Raw genomic sequence first — 9,739 nt, 5'->3', positions numbered from 1 at the left:
AAATAGGCGGGGTTTATTACATTGTGGCTGTGGTAACTGGGGACAACTAAAATGGCAAAATCCAAACACATGCGCATCCGACAAATATAAAATAAATTAAATTGTGGATATTTGTTTGAAGAAGAAACACAACCAACCAATGATTCACTTGACATTACTTTTATTTAATTGACACAACCGGATTTATTACAATTACGTTAGTTTATAAACTAAGCAAAGAAATCAAATGGTAAACAAATAAGCTTTATATACCATAACTCAATTATGGTAAATACTGTAGAGCCACTCAACAGCCCAAACATACAGCATTTAACCATTTTAAACACTCCACTTAACCAGCTGTGCTTTTTCACTGTTACAGAAAGAGGCTCCAACTGTGCTGTTCCACTACAGAGGTCTTCATTGGTAAGATTATCATTAGGGTATTTATTCTTCCATTGTTTAGATGTGTAAAGACTCACAATGAAAGTCTATATGAAGATGTGTTGTTGTTAACAGGCCATGGTCAGAGAATGACAGCACCTGATCCTCTGGGATATCTGTGACACTGTGAGGTCAGGGGACGACCCCAGTGGGGACTGTGCTACATGTTTATCTTCAGAATGATATACAATAATCAGAGGAGGCTAGTGGGAGGGGCTGTAGGAGGACAGGCTCATTGTAATGGCTTAAATGGAACAGTATCCAACACATCAAACTAATGGAAGCCACATGTTTGACCCCCTTCCATTAATTCCATTCCAGCCATTACAATGAGCCCATCTCGTGTAGCTCAGTTGGTAGAGCATGCGCTTTCAATGCCAGGGTTGTGGGTAGGATTCCCGCCGAGGACCAGCACAAAAAAAAGTATTAAAATATATGCACTCACTACTGTAAGTTGCTCTGGGTAAGAGTGTCTGCTAAATGACTAAAATGTAAATGTAAGCTCCTCTTCTGACAATAAAATATATCTACTCAATTATTTCCTTCCTCTGATGTTTCTAGAAACAATATCTCTCTCATCGTCACTCAATACCTAGGTTTACCTCCACTGTATTCACATCCTACCATACCTTTGTCTGTACATTATGCCTTGAATCTATTCTACCGTGCCCAGAAACGTGCTCCTTTTACTCTCTGTTCCGAAAGTACTAGACAGCATAGAAGGCTTCTAGCCTTTAGCCATACCCTTATCCTACTCCTCCTCTGTTCCTCTGGTGATGTAGAGGCTAATCCAGGCCCTGCAGTGCCTAGCTCCACTCCCATTCCCCATTAGCACACTCTGCCAACCCGGATGTCCTAGCCATGTTTGAATCCTGGCTTAGGAAGACCACCAAAACCCCTGAAATTTCCATCCCTAACTATAACATTTTCCAAGATAGAACTGCCAACGGGGGAGGGTTGCTATCTACTGCAGAGATAGCCTGCAGAATTCTGTCTTACTCTCCAGGTCTGTGCTCAAACAATTTGAGCTTCTACTTTAAAAAATCCACCTTTCCAGAAACAAGTCTCTCACCATTGCCACTTGCTGTAGACCACCTTCTGCCCCCAGCTTAAGCTTGATGCCCTCAATCTCACACAAATGATCAATGAACCTACCAGATACAACCCAAAATCCGTAAACACAGGTACCCTCATAGATATCATCCTAACCAACCTGCCCTCCAAATACACCTCTGCTGTCTTCAACCAGGATCTCAGCGATCACTGCTTCCGTAATGGGTTTGCGGTCAAACGACCACCCCTCATCACTGTCAAACTCCCTAAAACACTTCAGCGAACAGGCCTTTCTTATCGACCTGGCCCAGGGATCCTGGAAGGATATTAACCTCATTCCGTCAGGAGAGGATGCCTGGTTATTCTTTAAAAGTAACTTCCTCACCATCTTAAATAAGCATGCCCCGTTCAAAAAATGTAGAACCAGGAACAGATATAGCCCTTGGTTCACTCCAGACCTGACTGCCCTTGACCAGCACAAAGACATCCTGTGGCGTACTGCATTAGCATCGAATAGCCGCCGCGATATGCAACTTTTCAGGGAAGTTAGGAACCAATATACACAGGTAGTTAGGAAAGCAAAGGCTAGCTTTTTCAAACAGAAATTTGCATCTTGTAGCACAAACTCCAAAAAGTTCTGGGACACTAAAGTCCATGGAGAATAAGAGCACCTCCTCCCAGCTGCCCACTGCACTGAGGCTAGGAAACAGTGTCACCACCGATAAATCCACGATAATTCAGAATTTCAATAAGCATTTTTCTACAGCTGGCCATGCTTTCCACCTGGCTACCCCTACCCTGGTCAACAGCCCTGCACCCCCCACAGCAACTTGCCCAAAACTTCCCCATTTCTCCTTCACCCAAATCCAGATAGCTGATGTTCTGAAAGAGCTGCTAAATCTGGACCCCTATAAATCAGCAGGGCTAGACAATCTGGACCCTCTCTTTCTAAAATTATCTGCCAAAATTGTTGCAACCCCTACTACTAGCCTGTTCAACCTCTTCCGTATCGTCTGAGATCCCCAAAGATTGGAACGTTTCAGCGGTCATCCCCCTCTTCAAAGGGGGAGACACTCTATACCCAAACTGCTACAGACCTATATCTATCCTACCCTGCCTTTCTAAGGTCTTCGAAAGCCAAGTTAAGAAACAGAACACCAACCATTTCGAATCCCACCGTACCTTCTCCACTATGCAATCTTGTTTCCGAGCTTGTCATGGGTGCATCTCAGCCACGCTCAAGGTCCTAAACGATATCATATCCGCCATCGATAAGAGACAATACTGTGCAGCTGTATTCATCAACCTGGCCAAGGCTTTCGACTCTGTCAATCACCACGTTCTTATTGGCAGACTCAACAGCCTTGGTTTCTCAAATGACTGCCTCGCCTGGTTCACCAACTACTTCTCAGACAGAGTTCAGTGAGTCAAATCGGAGGGCTTGTCCGGACCTCTGGCAGTCTCTATGGTTATGCCACAGGGTTTAATCCTCGGGTCGACTCTTTTCTCTGTGTACATCAATGATGTCGCTCTTGCTGCTGGTGATTCTCTGATCCACCACTATGCAGACGACACCATTTTGTATACTTCTGGCCCTTCTTTGGACACTGTGTTAACTAACCTCCAGACGAGCTTCAATGCCATACAGCTCTCCTTCTGTGGCCTCCAACTGCTCTCAAATGCAAATACAACTAAATGCATGCTCTTCAACCGATCGCTGCCCACACCTGCCCGCCCGTCCAGCATCACTACTCTGGACGGTTCTGACTTAATATGAATATGTGGACAACTACAAATACCTAGGTGTCTGGTTAGACTGTAAACTCTCCTTGCAGACTCACATTAAGCATCTCCAATCCAAAATTAAATCTAGAATCGTCATCCTATTTCGCCTTAAAGCATCCTTCACTCATGCTGCCAAACATACCCTTGTAAAACTGACTATCCTACCGATCCTCGACTTAGGCAATGTCATTTACAAAATAGCCTCCAACACTCAGCAAATTGGATGCAGTCTATCACAGTGCCATCCATTTTGTCACCAAAGCCCCATATACTACCCACCACTGCGACCTGTATTCACTCGTTGGCTGGCCCTCGCTTCATATTTGTCGCCAAACCCACTGGCTCCAAGTCATCTATAAGTCTTTGCTAGGTAAAGCCCCGCCTTATCTCAGCTCACTGGTCATCATAGCAGCACCCACCCGTAGCACGCGCTCCAGCAGGTATATTTCACTGATCACCCCCAAAGCTGATCACCCCCCGCCTTTCCTTCCAGTTCTCTGCTGCCAATGACTGGAACAAACTGCAAAAATCACTGATGCTGGAGACTCATATCTCCCTCACTAGTTTTAAGCACCAGCTGTCAGAGCAGCTCACAGATCACTGCACCTGTACATAGCCCTTCTGTAAATAGCCCATCCAACTACTTCATCCCCATACTGTTATTTATTTGATTTATTTTGCTCCTTTGCACCCCAGTATCTCTACTTGCACACTCATCTTCTGCACATCTATCACTCCAGTGTTTAATTGGTATATTGTAATTATTTCGCCACTATGGCCCATTTATTGCCTTACCTCCCTTATCCTATCTCATTTGCACACACTGTATATATACTTTTTATATTGTATTATTGACTGTATGGTTCTTTATTCCATGTGTAACTCTGTGTTCTTGTTTGTCGCACTGCTTGGCCAGGTCGCAGTTGTAAATGAGTACTTGTTCTCAACTAGCTTACCTGGAAAATAAAGGTGAAATAAAAAATTGTAAAAAGACTCACTCCCATGTCCCATTCTGGAAATATTGCACAGAAAAAGTATTTTGTTGACACAGCTTTTAAATGGAGAATCATGTCAAGCATTTCATTAACTGCAAAACCGCCCATGTCATCTACAGATTGAAATGTCCACAGTGCAAGGTGTTCTACATTGGACAGATAAAGAGACGCCTCCAAGGGCACTTAGAGGAACACAAGTACACCATACGGGTAGGCTATGAAGACTACCCCATGGCAAGGCACTTCAAGTCCTTACACCATGGCCTCCCTACAAGCTATGGGTGTTGATCATGTTTTGGCTTCAATTAAAAAAGGGGACCGTTTTAAACAGCTAAACCAAAGGGAAGGTTTTTCGATTTACAAACTACAGGCCACTAAGTACCCTGGTTTAAATGAAGATATGGATTTACAAACTACAGGCCAATAAGTACCCTGGTTTAAATGAAGATATGGATTTACAAACTACAGGCCAATAAGTACCCTGGTTTAAATGAAGATATGGATTTACAAACTACAGGCCAATAAGTACCCTGGTTTAAATGAAGATATGGATTTACAAACTACAGGCCAATAAGTACCCTGGTTTAAATGAAGATATGGATTTACAAACTACAGGCCAATAAGTACCCTGGTTTAAATGAAGATATGGATTTACAAACTACAGGCCAATAAGTACCCTGGTTTAAATGAAGATATGGATTTACAAACTACAGGCCAATAAGTACCCTGGTTTAAATTAATATATGGATTTACAAACTACAGGCCAATAAGTACCCTGGTTTAAATGAAGATATGGATTTACAAACTACAGGCCACTAAGTACCCTGGTTTAAATGAAGATATGGATTTACAAACTACAGGCCAATAACTACCCTGGTTTAAATGAAGATATGGATTTACAAACTACAGGCCAATAAGTACCCTGGTTTAAATGAAGATATGGATTTACAAACTACAGGCCAATAAGTACCCTGGTTTAAATGAAGATATGGATTTACAAACTACAGGCCAATAAGTACCCTGGTTTAAATGAAGATATGGATTTACAAACTACAGGCCAATAAGTACCCTGGTTTAAATGAAGATATGGATTTACAAACTACAGGCCAATAAGTACCCTGGTTTAAATGAAGATATGGATTTACAAACTACAGGCCAATAAGTACCCTGGTTTAAATGAAGATATGGATTTACAAACTACAGGCCAATAAGTACCCTGGTTTAAATGAAGATATGGATTTACAAACTACAGGCCAATAAGTACCCTGGTTTAAATGAATATATGGATTTACAAACTACAGGCCAATAAGTACCCTGGTTTAAATGAAGATATGGATTTACAAACTACAGGCCAATAAGTACCCTGGTTTAAATGAAGATATGGATTTACAAACTACAGGCCAATAAGTACCCTGGTTTAAATGAAGATATGGATTTACAAACTACAGGCCAATACGTACCCTGGTTTAAATGAAGATATGGATTTACAAACTACAGGCCAATAAGTACCCTGGTTTAAATGAAGATATGGATTTACAAACTACAGGCCAATAAGTACCCTGGTTTAAATGAAGATATGGATTTACAAACTACAGGCCAATAAGTACCCTGGTTTAAATGAAGATATGGATTTACAAACCACAGGCCAATAAGTACCCTGGTTTAAATGAAGATATGGATTTACAAACTACAGGCCAATAAGTACCCTGGTTTAAATGAAGATATGGATTTACAAACTACAGGCCAATAAGTACCCTGGTTTAAATGAAGATATGGATTTACAAACTACAGGCCAATAAGTACCCTGGTTTAAATGAAGATATGGATTTACAAACTACAGGCCAATAAGTACCCTGGTTTAAATGAATATATGGATTTACAAACTACAGGCCAATAAGTACCCTGGTTTAAATGAAGATATGGATTTACAAACTACAGGCCACTAAGTACCCTGGTTTAAATGAAGATATGGATTTACAAACTACAGGCCAATAAGTACCCTGGTTTAAATGAAGATATGGATTTACAAACTACAGGCCAATAAGTACCCTGGTTTAAATGAAGATATGGATTTACAAACTACAGGCCAATAAGTACCCTGGTTTAAATGAATATATGGATTTACAAACTACAGGCCAATAAGTACCCTGGTTTAAATGAAGATATGGATTTACAAACTACAGGCCACTAAGTACCCTGGTTTAAACGAAGATATGGATTTACAAACTACAGGCCAATAAGTACCCTGGTTTAAACGAAGATATGGATTTACAAACTACAGGCCAATAACTACCCTGGTTTAAATGAAGATATGGATTTACAAACTACAGAAGTACTCTGGTTTAAATGAAGATACAGATTTCTCATCTTTCCTGTAGGGTTGTGATAGGTCCTAGGTCCAGGTTCTAAATGGCATCATAACCGCCATCAATAAGAGACATTACTGTGCAGCCGTATTCATTGACCTGGCCAAGGCTTTCGACTCGCCTGGTTTACCAACTACTCCTCTGATAGAGTTTAGTTTGTCAAATCGGAGGGCCTGTTGTCTGGACCTCTGACAGTCTCTATGGGTGTGCCACAGGGTTCAATTCTCGGGCCGACTCTCTTTTCTGTATACATCAATGATGTTGCTCTTGCTGCTGGTGATTCTCTGATCCACAGACAACACCATTCTGTATACTTCTGGCCCCTCCTTGGACACTGTGTTAACTAACCTCCAGACGAGCTTCAATGCCATACAACTCTCCTTCCGTGGCCTCCAACTGCTCTTAAACGCAAGTAAAACTAAATGCATGCTTTTCAATCGATCGCTGCCCGCACCTGTTCGCCCGTCCAGCATCACTACTCTGGACGACTCTGACTTAGAATACGTGGACAACTACAAATACCTGGGTGTATGGTTAGACTGTAAACTCTCTTTCCAGACTCACATTAAGCATCTCCAATCCAAAATTAAATCTAGAATCGGCTTCCTATATCGCAACAAAGCATCCTTCACTCATGCTGCCAAACATACCCTCGTAAAACTGACCATCCTACCGATCCTCGACTTCGTTGATGTCATCTATAAAATAGCCTCCAACACTCTACTCAACAAACTGGATGCAGTCTATCACAGTGCCATCCATTTTGTCACCAAAGCTCCATACACTACCCACCATTGCGACCTGTACGCTCTCGTTGGTTGGACCTTGCTTCATACTCGTCGCCAAACCCACTGGCTACAGGTTATCTACAAGTCTCTGCTAGGTAAAGCCCCGCATTATCTCAGCTCACTGGTCACTATAGCAGCACCCACTCATAGCACACGCTCCTGCATGTATATCTCACTGGTCACCCCCAAAGCCAATTACTCCATTGGTCGTCTTTCCTTCCAGTTCTATGCTGCCCATGACTGGAACGAATTGCAAAAATCTCTGAAGCTGTAGACTCACATCTCCCTCACTAGCTTTAAGCACCAGCTGTCAGGGCATTTTACAGATCACTGCACCTGTACTTAGCCTATCTGTAAACAGCCCATCTATCTACCTACCTCATCCCCATACTGGTATTTATTTATGTATTTTGCTCATTTGCACCCCAGTATCTCTACCTGCACATTCATCTTCTGCCGATCTACCATTCCAGTGTTTAATTGCTATAATGTAATTACTTCGCCACCATGGCCTATTTATTTCCTTAACTTACCTAATTTGCACTCACTGTATATAGACTTTTTGTTTTATTTTGTTCTACTGTATTATTGACTGTATGTTTTGTTTATTCCATGTGTAACTCTGTGTTGTTGTGTGTCAAATTGCTATGCTTTATCTTGGCCAGGTCGCAGTTGCAAATGAGAACTTGTTCTCAACTAGCCTACCTGGTTAAATAAATAAATAAATAAAAGTCTGCTGCCATCTAGTGGACATTTTGCTCTAATGCACCCAGCTATGTTTAGACTGCTGTGGTCCATGTTTGCTGTGTTCTAGTGTACTATAAAATAGATGGCTCCTATTTTTAGCACTTTGCCCAGTCATATTCAAGGTTAACTACCTTTCTATGGGTTCTGATGCTTCTAGCCTTGAGTTTAATTTTTGATAACATATCTACAGTATTTCACTTTTGAATGTGTATAGTGTTGCTTACTAGGTGTTGTCCAATGACTTCTGTAACCACTCCCTCTTCTAATCAGGTTTGATTTGAAAAAGATCTTCAGAAGAGGACTATTATCATATCTTTGTACTCCCTGACGGCCATGCAGCCGAAACACGTCAGAGTTGTGAACGTGTTTTCCATTGAGCATACCATACAAATGAAGGCATTTTAATTCACTATATGAAGAGAGCCTTGGTCCTCCTTTCCCAATCTGTATTGTTGAAACTTGTGTTTCAATGCTGTTTAGCCACAGTCTTTTATTTAACCTTTATTTTGATCATGCTGAGAACAAGATTTTTCATAAGAGCCCTGTAATTACAAAAATGACAAAAATATACACATCAATACACTATGAAAACTAGAGCGATACAACACAATCATAAAAAACAACAGTCAGTAAAAGGCCAACAATCAGCCATCTGAATTTCCCTAGCCTAGTAAGGAGAAACAAAACTAAAATCAGTATTATCTGTATGCCTGTACAAAACAATTATCTGTAGGCTTATACAAAACAATTATTTGTAGTACAAAACAATCTGTTGGTCTATACAAAACAATAATCTCTACAACAATCATATAAAACAATAATATCATTGGTTATATTCTCTTCAGAATTGAATATGGAAACACAGTGGTTGTAGTCTTACTTGTACTTGCAAACAACAGATTACAGCTCATCCAAAACAGTTCCACAAGGTTTTTAACAAAAACTAAAAAAGTCCTCCCACATCATCCCTATCCTGGCTGATCCCCACTGATCCACCACTCAAAGAACAGGCCTAATAATACGTGGCAGCGCAAGGAGCAGTTAAAAAAATTTTTTTGAACATTGCTGACAAATTCAAAATAAAAATACCGAAGCATTGTGGAGTGTTTACCTCAGCTGTATTTGGCTGTGAGTAAATATCATTGCAGGGCTATTCCACTGTTAAAAAGGCCTCCTCTGCCAAAATGCTTATACACAGTGGTGTTTGCCGTAATCACCAATTCATGGAAAGACTCAGTGAAAGTGTGTGTGAAAGTGTGTATGTGTGTGTTGTTAATAGGGAGCACTCTGATCCTCTGGGGCTTCTGTGCTACGGTCAGGTCAGTGGATGGTCCTGGTGGCAACTGTGCTGTGTATTTAGCATCAAACTGCTTCAATGACCAGTACCCACTCTTAACTACTCCCTTCGTTCAGACACCCTCCTGTATCACATCCAGTGGCAATAACTGTCCCCAACCTCAATGTCCCAGCTGTGTGTGCCTGAGTGAAAGCCCTCAGAGCCCAGGAGCCATTTGTAGCTATCAAACCTCTCTGGGTTGTCCGGAAGCTGCTGTGTCTCACTGACTTTGACACTGGTCAGATC

At 41.4% G+C, this 9,739-nt stretch overlaps 1 long non-coding RNA gene across 1 annotated transcript; it reads left to right on the top strand.

Moving 5' to 3' along the window:
• The first annotated feature begins 69 nt into the window (after positions 1-69).
• LOC118361673 (uncharacterized) lies at positions 70-1,146 on the top strand. Its single transcript, XR_004821036.2, has 3 exons — positions 70-229; positions 362-405; positions 499-1,146. It is a non-coding gene; the product is annotated as an uncharacterized LOC118361673 (long non-coding RNA).
• The last annotated feature ends 8,593 nt before the right edge of the window (positions 1,147-9,739 follow it).

This window comes from Oncorhynchus keta, chromosome 28 (assembly GCF_023373465.1).
Source record: "Oncorhynchus keta strain PuntledgeMale-10-30-2019 chromosome 28, Oket_V2, whole genome shotgun sequence".
NCBI classification, from domain to species: Eukaryota; Metazoa; Chordata; class Actinopteri; order Salmoniformes; family Salmonidae; genus Oncorhynchus; species Oncorhynchus keta.
The sequence above is the reverse complement of the archived record's forward strand: the minus strand, read 5'-3'. Positions and strand labels throughout refer to the sequence as shown.